Below are 14412 nucleotides of genomic sequence, written 5' to 3' on the forward strand. Positions count from 1 at the left end.
ATTTGTGACATCTGCTGGCAATATCTGGTATTACAGCGCTCCATAATTCACACTTATCTGCCTTCTCCAACTGTCCAACGCTTACTTATTCAGATGATGCTACTTTAATTCAATTTCAGGAACCCAGTGAATATCCTTGTCTAAAGAAGAGGTACTTTAATATGAGACCCAATTACAGAAGAGGAAAAGTTAGCCTTCCAGAGTCTGAGGAATTATTCACTTAGCATATTTGCATATATTTTCTTTCATGGCCTAGTAATAAAAGAGAGATATGACTTTTTTTTTCCTGAAAATTCCATATGAGAGTGTTATGTATGGTAATACTGTTGACAGTTGTCCACCAATCCCCATAGTGACATAGTGCCACTCAGACATTCTCTACAATTTGATAGTTATATGATAAAAGCTGTGCATTAGTGGAAAACTGTGAACAAATAGAGTCTAAATCCATATTAAGAATGACTGAACCGTACCTAGATCCCTGCATACATTGGGTAAATGGGTAGGAAGCAAAATGCATGAGCAAACTTTTTATATTACCAGGAATCCATTTATCCACCGTCCCATCAGTCAAATTCAGATACTTGTTGCCACCTCCAAGATTTATAGGTTGTAGCTGGTTTTTGAAATCGCTCTGTATTTGCATTTAACAGCCAGGGTAGTGGCATGTTAAAATTTTGCCTTGGTCTTCTTGGAGCTTATTTATAAAGCTAATTTGTCTCCCTGGACATTTCTCTCTCTCTCTCTCTCTCTCTCTCTCTCTCTCTCTCTCTCTCTCTCTCATTCAAATGCCAGCTCTAGGCTTCTAAACCATTAACACCGCCCACCCACCCCCCTTTTTTTATCCCAGACAAAATACTGTCATAGACAATGCCGTTGCAGGACAGTGATGATTCCGATGATATCGTCCTCCCAGGCAGGATGCAAACCATCTCGCCTCCTGGCCGGTGATGGATTCGCTGCTGTCCCTGCAGACATCCAGGCACACACACAGAGCACTGGGAAGTACACATGGACTGTACTGCTCGCCGACTGCCTTGAAGAAACTGTAGCTAACCACCTTATTAGTATTCCTGCCTCCACCGTGTCTCACTTGCAGCAGCAGAGGGCTGAGCAAAATGCAGTAGAGCAGGGACAGACACAGCTCTGGCAGTCATCTCAATGCAGGCTGCCGAATGTTGGGGGTGGAGGATGCAGCACATCAAGATGAATAACCTTGCCATAATCCGGGGCACCCAGCAAGCAGACACCTCTGCTGATTGACCCGCTCCTGGCTTGATAAATCTGCCTGGGGGAGAGGGATCCGGAATCTACCTGGTCCTGGGGGGCCCCCCATTGATTTTGGATGCTCTTTTGATCCTACACCGATCTGGGAAGGTAGCAGTGAGCCGTACCATCTGCAGCACTCAGCAGCTATTGGAGGTTACCACTGACAGTTTCATCACACGGGTCTGTGTGAGTGTGTGCGTGTTTGTGCGTGTTTGTGAGTGTGGGTGCCTGCTTTTGCGTGAAAGAGAACGTGTGAGTGTCCAAGAGTGTGTGTGTTTGTGTGACAGCCAAAGCAGGTACATCGTACTGTAGGTTTTAACAGCGTGAAAATTTTCTCTGGGTACTTGGGCTCCCGGCCCAAAGCCCCTCAGCTTTCACCACCCCCTTCCTTCCCCACTCCCTTCTTCTTTTTGCCTTTGATGAGTTTTTGGCTTACTTTTTGGCGGAGTCTCTTGGACACGTTTTTTGCTGGTGCTGGAAGATCAGATCAATGGAACCTTTGAAAACTGATTATTTTTCTCCTGTGTGACTTTAAAAAAGAAGAAGAAGAAAAGAAAAGAAAGTAGTGCAAGATAAATAGAGGATTTTAAATTTGCCTGGTGAACTTTGAGGATCCATAAAGAAGGTAAGTCGTGGGACTACTTAGATCCTGGTTCTCGCTTTCCTGGAATGTTTGTGTTTTCCTGTTTGTTTTCGGAAATCCACAGGCAGTTTAGAAGCACATTTTTAGAGATTGTAATGCTCAGAAGAACTCAGTGTGTGACATTTTGGGGCAGTTTTCATGCCATGGGGATTATTTCCGTTTGTATAACCATGCCCCCATCCTTCCTCCCATTTTTACACACTTTATTTATCTAGTATTTACACAGTGAATTCTGCATTTATGAAATTTAGAAAAAAATAATTCCAGGCTTCTCCCTCCTTGAAATACTCTTTAAATTTGAGGGGAAAAATCAGAAAAGCTACTGGCAGGGGCTCTGAGTGAGAGGTAAAAGTGTTTCTGCCCAGAGACCCAGGGTGGGAGTCGGGGGTGCATCCGGACTTTTATGATAACTTAATAGCAGACTTTTTTTTTTCCATAGCACTTATTTTTTTCCTGAATAGTTAAATCTGGTCTTGGAGTGGCGAATGTGTGGAGTACAGAAAAGCTGTTTCAGGAGCTCTTAATTGGAGCAAATGAGAACAAAGTGGAAATTGTTTAGTATTTTGAACCTCTTTTTTTCACTGATTCTCTTGCTATTGCATCTCATTAACCTTTCTGGATGCAGTGTCGCCTGATTAAGACTAGTGTCTCACATTTTGGAACATCCCCTTACCCTACGTGGTCCCTAGAGGAGGGAGTGTGGCTGCAAATTGCTCTTAATCGTCTACTCTTGGCTGTAAAAGCAAGCAGGCAGCATCAGGAATTCAGGTGACTTCAGTCAAACATCTTGCCTAACTCAGTCCTTTAGTGTTTCCTAAAGCACAGTGGTTAGCTGTGCTTTTTTTTCTTTTTCTTTTTCTTTTTTCCCTTTCCCTTTCCTTCAAAGCGAAAGGTAGATAGTTTACCTGTTTCTGTTCTGAGGTTATTTAATTAAAACAAAACACCATTTCATTGTGAAAGCATCTGTGTTGCTCTATCTGCGAGTATTTTTATCTCTGCATTGGCACCCCTTAGCTTCTCCCAAGAAGTGAGAATCAGTCGTAAATATACTTCTAAACTGCTGAGACCCCAAGTGAAAGCAATAGAGCTTTAGTCAAAGCATATGGATGGCTTCTTCTAAAAGGAGTAGTGATATTTCATGGAATGTTAGCCAACTCGAACTGTTACTGTGAACATATTCATGGAAGAGATGACAGGTATGTTAACTAGGCGGGGGGGGGGGCATGCATAAGTGTTTCTTAGGATGTCTGTGTATAGATAGAGAGATGGTGCAAATTGTAACATGAAAGATTTTATTCAGAGACAGTTGACTGGGTCAAAGATTTATGAGAGCCAAGTTGAGAGATGTCAAAGATCATATTCAGAACAATAATATTATTTCTTTTTTCTTTAAAAGGAGTGTTTTGAAAATCCTGAACTAAAAAGATAAAAAATACTTAAACGTGAGATTTGACTCTGGTATTGCCATAGGCTATCCCTGCCATCTATTTGTTGTTTTCTGCATAATGACATTAGTGAAACAGTTAAAGGAGGGCAGCTGTTAAAAGATCCCTCCCCTTTTTCATCCTGTAACTGATACTTACTCCACACTGTCCTCTTCGTTAAAAAAAAAAAAAAACAGAAAACAACAACAAACCTATGGGTAAACTCTTTCCAGTCAGTATAATTTATGATGTGTCTTTCTTATCAACTATTTCTGCTCAGGATATTTTCATCTGTTACTCATAGATTCCACTTACATTTCCCTTATCAAGAGAGGGGATTTTATCATTTTTAAATGACTTGAACATAGGAGAGACCCCCAGTAAAATTTCATTTTCTTTGTGGAGAAAACAACCTGGGACTCATGAAGCCTGAAGGCAAGTGCAATATGTAAACAAGAAACAGAAAGTTTACTGTTCTAGGGAGAGAGCAGAGCCCTGATGCAGCAAGTGCCAGTGGGTTATGTCAGGGGGTTGGAGGTTGCCCAGCTCTGCCTGGACTATCGCCATTCTCTAGGTCGGTCAGCTCTTCGTTAGCCCGCAGCTCCTGATATAACCAGTGCCAGGTACAGAGGCCAGTATTTGACGTCATCTATTTTGTGTCAGGGCAGTTCTGCACAGAGAGAAGCCCTCTGAAAATGCCTTTCTGGAAGTTGGCAAATTAGTGCCTCTTCTTATTGAGGGTATTTCATTTTGACTGTTCCTCCTCCCATTCACATTCTCACCCAGTGTGGGTATATTTAGACTTGTGCTGTTGGTAAAAATTAATTGCATAGATTACTCACAACACCATCTTTAAAAAAATAATAAAGATAACATCTTGGCTTTTGTGTATTTGAGATTTAATCATTGTACTCAGTGAATCTTCTAGCCATAGCAACACTTTCATTATCACTTACTTTAGGGTAATAATAGAAGTGGGGTACATGCCAACTCAGGATTTTCTGATTACAGCTCATGCAGTGAGCAAAGCAGCTCCCTGGCACCTCAAGTTTTTCTGATGCTGCTTGGGCAACTGTAACTTTGTATCTTTATTATCAGCTCCCGTCAGAGCAGTGGTAAACTGCTTCCAATCAGGACTGGCTCCAGATCCATGGCATTCTTTTGTCTTTTCCGGCTTTGTTTTGTGATAGTGTTTCACAGTTTAACAGGGTTTTTTTTTTTTTTTTTTTTTTTTTTGCTTAGGGAGTTCAGAAAAGAAAGGAAAAGGAAGGGAGCTTTCCATCTCAGTAAAAGTAACGTGTCAGAGTTGCCAAAGAAAAGGCTGAAGTTCCCTAGAGGAAATAGATGCAGGGTTATATTTTTAAAAAATGAATTGGTAAAGGGTTGCCTTGAGTTTATTTGGGGAGAATAAAGTCAATTCTAATTCCTTCTCTATTTAGTTCCAGTCAGTTGGCCAGCCTTTCTGTGGGTCTTTGCTCAACTAAGCCAACCCATGCCCAACATTCTCCAGAGTGCTTCTGTGTTTTTAAGACCCAGGGCACTTAACACATGAATGGCTCTTTCCTTCTGTAACAAACAGAGCTGACAGCTGGAAAGTCAGCTACTGAGAACCTTTAAAGGAAGCCAGAAAGATCACCCAGTAAGTTGAAGAGCAAAAAGGGGCTCTTGGAGCTCTGGCCCTGGAGGTGGGTGAGGACCCAGCCGACTAAACTTGAAGTTTTGATTGCTGAGTCATTACAACAGCCTGGAGCTGTGTGTTAGCTCCAGGAACTGATGCTGATTGGGGCTAATGCTAATAGGCAATAGCATCAGCTCACGGCAGCAGATGCCAACTTTGGGGATGAAAGAGATGCACCCTCTGATGCCAGATGCCTTTGTGTGTTCTTGTGTTGTTTTTATCACTTAAAAATAACCTCTCAGCGTCCCCCAATAAATTACAAAAGAAAAGATGGATTCATTGAAGTGCAAATAGGACAGGGGCTTTGCAATTGACTAAATCAATTCACTCAATTATCTGCATTGCCACTGGAGACTCAGTCATCACAGCTAAGATGGGGGAGAACAGGGGCTGGAGTTAGAATCAGGAGACGGAAACCCTGGATTGAGAAACGGAAGGTGTCAGTCAGTCCTTGACAGTGCTGCTTCATGGTCAGCACGTCGCGCAACGTCTCAGAACCCCAATTTCCTTCTATACGACTTGGAAAAAAGCATTCTTAACTCATAATGTTGTCATGAAGATTATGAAGTATTGCAAAATAAAATGATCTGTAATTAGGTATTGCTACAGAAATGTAAAGTACTATAGTAACGATAATTTCATACATGGTTCAAGACTCTACAAAATAGTGTCACCAATATAATTTTAAATTAAATTGATTAAGCAGGAGCACTGGTCTTTTCTTCATGACGGTAAAATCAATATTTGCATTGTTGTAATTTGGGTGTTTCTCATGTGTGTTGACTATACCTCTTCTCAGTAATTTCTATGGTATATCCTTAGTTACTTGTGGATTTGTGTGTGTGTGTGTGTGTGCACGCACATGTGCATGTGTGCATGTACGCACGTGCAGGTAATTGACCAAATTATAGGAGGTACAATTTTAGATTCATAAAAATCAGAAAATGTGTGATAACCTGAATCCATTTGCACTGGGTATCCAGAAAGGACAAGAAGGACTTGCACTCTCTAAGCTTTTCTGTAGGAATACACAGATCCTTACAAGATTTGTGGGCTTCAGAAAACTCTGTCTAGTCCTCAATGATGCTATTGACTAGAATTTGAGTTACACTTGGAACTTGTATCAGTAGGGTATTTTTTTGTAGTAACAGCATAGGTCATGATGATTGTCACACTGAGTTACGTTTGGGGGGTAGATAGACCAGGATTCAAAGGCTGAGTTGGAATCATGATGGCAAGAGAACATGGTAGTGGTGAGAACTGGCTTTGGAGATGGTCAGACTTGAGGTCAGATACCTAATCTCTTAGAGACTCAGCTATCCAATCTGTAAAAGAGGGACGATCAGTCATTCAGAGGGCATTTGTGATGAATGAATAAATGATTGTATAATATAGTCCTTGGTAAAACCCTTGACACGAAATTGGAGCTCTACAGGTAGTTCATATATACAGTCTCTTTCCTCTTTTGTCTGGCTTAAAAATTAGAAAGACCACACTAATTCAGTGTATTTATGTAAGTGATGCAGGTGGGCAAAAGCCCCAAATATAATCTGAGAGCTAAGTAAAACTAGAGAGGGAAAGCTAGATTTCTGTAAATTGGCTCATTTCACATACCATGGTTTCATCAGATCCTTTCTTGGAACAAACGAAGTGCCCTTTCCAGATGTCACCTCACTTATGCTTACAACTTCTGAAATGATACTGAATGTAAGCAGTGAGAATCGTGTGCACCCACCCATATGTGGTTGCAGAAGCACAAGTCTAGATGTCAGCAAGCGGTGTTAACATTGCACTTTATCTAACATCTCGTTTTGTTCACAGTCAGTGAAAGGATGCATAGTTATTAAACACCTACCAGGTACAAGCACTGTGATCATTGCTGTGGGGGATGTAGAAGGATGTTCCTGCTCCTGTCTCTCTGCTGCAATTTCTGCATTTGGACAGGGCATGCTGCAGTCTTCAAGGCTGCCTCCTAGAATTTGGACTTGATAGTTGAACAGACTCAAGATTCCCCTGCCAGAGTCTGACCTCTGTGGGTCAAGGTCATTGTATATGACCTCTATTTAGTTCAAGAACATATTGCAAAAGATGTAAAAATCCTTGTTCCTATTAATGTAGCTGAGCTGAGCTGTCAGTGATGAGTCCAATTCTGCTTTGCTAACTCTGCACGGCTGGTACCACTTGACCCAGGTATTTCTGTTCTGCAAAGTCAGCCTTTCCCTGTGCACGAAAGGAGCAGGGTTTTGTCCTTCAGATTGTGGGTTCTTTTTATCCTTACATGAATGGATGAAGTGTATTTTATGGCTTGCAGAGAAGGAAGACAACATCCACGCTTCCTGGATTTTAAGATCCCATTCCTTACATTCCAAATCTCATACAGTGAGAAAGAGAAGAGGGACATCAATTTGTCAAAATAACAAACACAAGTTCACTGGCCTCTATCAGAGCCTCAAGCATCAGGATTCACGTTTAGAGTACTGCACGGAACTAAGGAAATTTCCTGTGCAATATACTGCAGATTACATTGGCAGCACACATCTAGAAAGTACAATAAATTATAATTAATTCTGTCATATATTCAACAAATGTATTCTGTGTGCCAGGCACTATTCTAAGTAGGTTAGATTTTTTACTTCTCAAAAAATCGATAAGATGATATTATTATTCTTATATTACAGGTAAGGTGAAAAGTGATTCACTTCTTTGCCACAAATACCAATTCACTGCAGAGCCCATGTATATTCTTCTCTGCCATGTTTTGTTGTTTAGGTTGCAAACCCAATGCTTCTTCACATAAATCCCTGAATATAGACAGGGCAGAGCAAGCTTCCTCTAAATGCAAATCAAATAATCTTGTTCCCATTATAAACTCACTCTGTCAGTGGAAAGATGTGGTCTCAGTGTCTCTAAGGGACCTCTGAAGGGCCATTTCCCTGAACCAGTGGGTCCCTGATAAAGTGCATCATCAGTGCCACATTTTTGTGGCCTCTGGAGGCATGCGTAGCTTGAGGTAGATCTCCTCAAACTTTGACCATTATCAAAGTCTTATTGGAATATTTGATGGCATGTGGAGTGATGGCAATGGTATAAAAGTCCTGCAGTTACAAGACAAGGAACAAAGTAAAGAAATGAAGGTCTCTTCTATGACATTACATAGTAAGTAGTATTGGGCTGTATTTGCAGACGTTACTTTGAGAAGTATCTCTCAACATGTTTATCTACTCATTAGTTATGTAACTTTGTGCAGATTACCTTTGTACCCATATTTCCTTATCTCACCTTGTAGGATCGTCACAAAAAGATTAAGGAAAATAAAACTTATAAAGGACCTAGAACAGAGATTGAAATTTAGTCAGCGCTCAATAAAAGATATCTCATAATAACAATAGTTGTATTTATTTACTTATAATAATAATTAGTAGTACTAGTATTGATTATGATAGTAATTTAGCAACCTCAGTTTGCATATAAACCTTCTTGTACTCCACGGTGCCAGGGCTTATACAAATTGTCACCTCACATCAATGAACAAAAAAGTGAATATCCATGTCTCTGGCCTTAAAAATATGAAATAGGAGGAAAATTATCTTTCAGCAATATTATTTTTCTTTTTTTTTCACTCAGACCCAAAGTTCTTTCAGCAATATTGATGTCAGTGGGGGACATGTTGATAGAAAAGGAGTGATTTGGTGCAGAGCGTTCAAGGAGACTAGAGACACAAAGAGGACCAAGTCAGAATTTCATGAGCTGAGGAATGCTTTCTAAAGTCAGATCCTAAAATGCTGTGAGCTTGGGAATACAGCTCAATGCTTGGTTGTAAACAGGAGAAAGGGTCACATTTTGAAAGATTTCTTTTTTAAAAAAAAAATAAATTTATTTATTTATTTATTTATGGCTGTGTTGGGTCTTCGTTGCTGTGTACAAGCTTTCTTTAGGTGTGGTGAGTGGGGGCTACTCTTCGTTGCGGTGCACGGGCTTCTCATTGTCGTGGCTTTTCGTTGTGGAGCACGGGCTCTAGGCACGCAGACTTCAGTAGTTGTGGCACATGGGCTCAGTAGTTGTGGCTTGCGGGCTCTAGAGCTCAGGCTCAGTAGTTGTAGCGCACAGGCTTAGTTGCTCCGCGGCATGTGGGATCCTCCCAGGCCAGGGCTTGAACCCATGTCCCTTGCATTGGCAGGCAGATTCTTAACCACTGCGCCACCAGGGAAGCCCTGCCCTGAAAGATTTCTTGATAAAGAGAAAAGGTAACCATCTTCCTTTGACTTTATCCTGACAAAGAAAAAAGAAAATTTCAACTCTACCTTTTCTCTCATCCCTGCAAAACTTCTCTAGGTTTTATATTTAATGTAGATATTTTCAGTGATTTTTCTTCAGTTTCTGATGTTCTAGCTATTGCTTTTTTAATATATATGAGCAAAAATAAATCAGCATTTTAAATGTTTGGTGGTAAACCATTCCTGTATGGGAGATTAAAATCCTTTATGTAGGTGCTTTTGATTTTTATATTCATGTTGTAGGTAACAGGTCACAAAAGGAAGGCCCAAATAAACACACAATTGTTCAGGATGTACTTCTTTTGAAAAGTATGATTTGAGTGAAAATCTTTGACTATATATACCTGGAATCTTGTAGATACTCAATATGGAACAAGTGCTTCATTAAAGAAAAGTTTTTCATACAGAGTGAGACAAATGTTGGGATAACAGAGTAAAAAATGTGTGAAGTGCAAGCATTTTGAACAATCACTTTAGTAAAGGCAAATTCTTTCCTGAAAACCTGAAAACAGGCCAATGATTAGTAACACAAAGAATGAATGACTTTGCTCTTTTTTTCTCCTGTTGGAGACGTTTACTTGGTATAGTGACAATAAACATACTGAATATGAATACACACAAGGATGAAACTACTCGCTCTTCTTCAGAAAAGCCATGTTTCTGTGTGACTTTTGCTGAGAATCTTTCATCTCCCAAGAAACCTGTGCTATTATTACACATTAAACCTTTTATCAGTCAACCTGGACTGACTCCAGTGCCCACAGCGACAGCACATATGCATGCAGGTTAGAAGTTTTTGAGTGTCTCCAGACTGCAAACGTTTACACGACCTGGAGTCTCTCTCGCACACAAACGGCTTTCTTCCTGTGTTCATCTGGTCAATGCTACTTCCTTTATCTTTCTCTTCCTTGACCCGTCTTTCCTTACTGCCGTGATTCTACTGGTTGTGTCTTTGCCACTTCAAGTTTCATTTTCATCTCATCTCTCCCATCACTATAGGCACTGGTGTACTTTTTCCAAGCTTGGACTAAATGGAATTCTGTTCTCCCTAGCTGGTACGTGTTTTTCTCCCAAGACTCATTTGACTGGGGAGAAACATGCACACATGCACAACACATATATACTCATGTGCATATACACCAGACATTTATACATACATATATATGTATGTGTATATATACATATACATATATATACATATATATATATATATATATATATATATATATATATATATATATATATTTCTACTCCTGAATCTAAGAACTGTATCATGGATCTAGCACAAGGTCCCTTTTGCATAAGTAAATCAGAGTTCTCAGTGAATGCTGTTGTGGATTATACATCCTTTACTTCTGTTGTCATTTCAATAGTGTCATTTATTCAACGTGTGTTTATTGAACACCCACTAAGTCTACTGTGATATTACAGTTATAGTATGGAAAACAAAGTTGTACACAATGTAATTTTTTCCCTTCAAACCTGTAGTTGGTGGGTAGGAATAAAGATATGGGATGGGCCCTATAAAAGTCCTTAAGAAAATCACAAGATTAACACAAGGGCTATCATGAACTGAACACCATGATACTACAGATGATATGGTGGGAATGTCACAGTTGTGAAAAGGGAGTATCATTATTTTCAGGATACAGATGAGGAAATTGAGCCTCAGACAACTTGTGATTTGCCCTGGGAAATGAGTCATTACCTGCAGTGCATGACATCTGTCTGTCTGGGTGCATCTGGCTCAGAGCCTGTGTCCCTTGATTCCTCCCATCTTGCACTTTATCCTTGCAAACACTTAAAGTTATACGCAGTGCTTTCTGTTTTTCCCTATTTATTTTGATTTTTTCTATGCTTCTTGGGTGAAAATTGTTTTCTGTTTTGCTATAATATTTTCTACCTTCAAAATTTTCTTGGACTCCTTTCCTTTTCTACCAATGATCGCTATAAAGAGAGCTTGGAAGCAAAGGTACAAAGACTCGTCTCTCTAGTGTCCTCACTTTCTTCCTTGTCAAGATTTGAATATGTCCCTTTTCTGTTTTCTGGAAGGGGAGCTAGTGCTTTATACAGATGGTCTGTCGGGCAGACAGATGGTCCAAACCTCTCTAATGGTATGTTCTAGAGGGAGCATGTCTATAAGCTGACAGCTCAGGATGGAATGGCACTTAGCACAGCCATGAAGAGTTGCTAGAAAGGCTGTTCTGTGACCATCCCACTTCTTTAATTTGGAGTTCTTGGAGATTTGAGGGACACGTTTTCTGCTGTAAGTAGATGACAGTTTCTCTTTCTCTCAAGCCAAGGGATGACTGTTCCACAACAATAAATTTAGAAGTTTGCCAGGTACTCTCATAGGATGTCAGTTTTTCTTGACTTAGAAACTGGATCCAAGGTAAGAATCCAGGAGAAGCAAAAGGGAGACTCTTTGAAGGTGGTCAGCTCTAATTCTGACCATGTCACCTACTTGAAGAAGCCACAGAGGTTTTTACCCATCAAGAGGGAGCCATTCAATCAAATTGATTCTTTAGTCATTACTGTCCGTGGGGGTGGGAAGTGCTGAGTCACCTGTCAGGCTTCTGTTTAAATAACATCTTGACTCTGTCCCTGATGAGAACAGAGCTATGAGATTCAGAAACAGAAAAAGGGATAATTTCCTCTTCCTGTCTGGGGCTGAATACGGTTCCAGAAAAACCTACCATCCTCGATATCTATTGCGTTGGCCAAAAAGTTGGTTTGGGTTTTTCCATAACATCTTATGGAAGAACTGGAATGAAATTTTTGGTCAACCCAGTATTCACTTACCTGTACCAGCTCCCAAAATGGTTAGTGATTTCAGAGTCCAGAATATAAGGAAATATTTCCCTATTTCTGTCATCTTTTCCCCTTGCCCTCTTACCAAGTAGAGGCCACAGAAGATGCAGAAAAGTCGGTGTCAGGCAGCAGCTCCTGTCTGACATTTATTCAGACTACAACCTCACCTGCTAGCTTGCTAGGACTTCCTGATTGCCTGCTTCCTTCTCTGGCGTTTTATACCTTTAGTGTCATCCTCTACTCCAAGTTTTCCAACATCTGTCTCAGGTCCACCTTCTTTGGTGATATCTTTGATTGCTTTCAAATCTGCACCCTTTGTTCTAATCTCAGTCCCAGACACGTACATGGTTTTAAGTCATCAAGGGCTTCAGATTAGAGGCGTTGTCTGTGCTAGCTCCTGCCTTGTAATAGCACTTTAGTCCTCAACTCTCCTGTCTTCTTGCTAGGAGTGAGAAGCAGGAACTGCCTTTCATAATAACTCCAAGTCTTCTCAACCTGCAACCCTAGTTATATACTGACAGCTGTCTCATTTCTCTGTTATTTGATGTAAACATCTTTAAACAAGGACAGTGTTTCTATCTGTAAAATCTGGAGCATGTTAACAGCTAGCATTTATTTAGCATTTACTATGTGTCTGGAACTTTATGTTCATTATCAAAAATTTGAAACCCTGAAAAAAAAATATGAGGTAGGTATTATAGAAATGTTAAAGATGGAGGGCTTCCCTGGTGGTGCAGTGGTTGAGAATGTGCCTGCCAGTGCAGGGGACACAGGTTCGAGCCCTGGTCTGGGAAGATCCCACATGCCGCGGAGCAACTGGGCCTGTGAGCCACAACTATGAGCCTGCGCGTCTGGAACTTGTGCTCCGCAACAAGAGAGGCTGCGATAGTGAGAGGCCCGCACGCCGCAATGAAGAGTGAACCCCGCTAGCTGCAACTAGCAAAAGCCCTCGCGCAGAAACGAAGACCCAACACAGCCAAAAATAAATATACATTAAAAAAAAAAAAAGATGGAGACACTTAACCTCAAAGAGGTTAAATAAATGGCCAAGATCACATAACAGAGGCCTAGCTGAATCAAATAGCTATGTTTAGAAATATGGTATTCTGCCTTCTAAGTTATTTAAATAATATGTAGTACTTTCCCTCACAGGGGAATACCTGCGATTTTGTTTGGATATGTAAGAAAAAGCTTTGTAGACTTTAAAGCTCTATGCGAATGTTAATTGTTGCTGCATTCTGTCATAAGATATTTATGGATGACACTGCATATATTTATGTAGCCCGGTATAACAAATAGCTGATTAAGGGGCAATCATTTCTCAATTTTAAAGCAGAAATTTTGTGGATGCTTATGAAATAGAGCTCCAAAAAGATGTGTGCAGCAGTCTGGTTGGTGTGTCTGGTGAAATACAGTAGAACCTGGCTAAATTACGCTAATGAGTTGGAGACCCATTACAAATTATCACATTTACCCAATTAATGAAGGAGTAACATAGAGAGAAAGACTACTAAGGAAGCAAAGCTGATATGAAGAGAAGACAAAACTGCAAGTAAGCATAAAAGATGTGAGTAACACACACCACCCACACAAGCACGTGTGCACACATTCACACACACACACACACACACACATCCCTCTACAGTAGGTGAAGTTGCTAACTTTATCATGAAATATACAAATATTTATACAAAATGGATTTATGTGTGCATAGGGTTTGCTCAGTTTCTCTGTCTCTCAAGAGAAAGGAATCAGTGGAAGTTCATTGCTTTATGGTTCCAAGAAAACTATTCAATGTTTTTACCTAATCAGAATGTGATGTTACAATTGGGACATTGTTAGATTGTAATGCTACATCTAATTAAATTTTATTGTATGCTTTGAGGGATGTCCTACCATCCTGAGCGCTTCTGTAGGTATTATGACCTTGGAGTCTTGTCAGTTACAGTACTTTTATCTACTAAGTTTTTCTTAGAAGTCATCCTTCCTATATTCTCAGGGCCCTTGCTTCCCAAATTCTCTCAATCAACCTATTTTGTGGACAAAAGTAAAAGGCAAGTTATCTACCAAATCCCTTGTGATTCTAAAATCTCATCCTTTTAGAGCTCAGATAACAATACACAATTTAAATAATTAAGTATGTATTTTTTACAGCATTTTACCAGTTTCATAGAGGGCTTAGGAGAATTCATAATTGGAAACCAGGCACTTGCTAGTTACATATCTCATTTATTTCAGCCAGTTAGTGAACATTTATTCTATGTCAGCAGCAGAGGTAAACTTAGATTTTGTTCAATTCTTAGTATAAATATA

The 14412-nt window shown here is 40.1% G+C and overlaps 1 protein-coding gene across 14 annotated transcripts in view; it reads left to right on the forward strand.

Annotated features, from left to right (window-relative positions):
* Positions 1-903: 903 nt before the first annotated feature.
* LRRC4C (leucine rich repeat containing 4C) overlaps positions 904-14412 on the forward strand; it is a 1216832-nt gene continuing 1203323 nt past the window's right edge. For 12 of the 14 annotated variants that reach the window (XM_060303337.1, XM_060303327.1, XM_060303330.1 and 9 more), the window contains exon 1: positions 924-1894. The gene's annotated coding sequence lies outside the window, so the exon portion shown is untranslated. Of the gene's footprint in view, positions 1895-2983; positions 3109-14412 lie in introns of those variants that run through there. The other 2 variants (XR_009564875.1, XM_060303334.1) reach the window with 2 other exon arrangements.

Source organism: Globicephala melas, chromosome 8 (genome assembly GCF_963455315.2).
Source record: "Globicephala melas chromosome 8, mGloMel1.2, whole genome shotgun sequence".
In the NCBI taxonomy this organism is placed as follows: Eukaryota; Metazoa; Chordata; class Mammalia; order Artiodactyla; family Delphinidae; genus Globicephala; species Globicephala melas.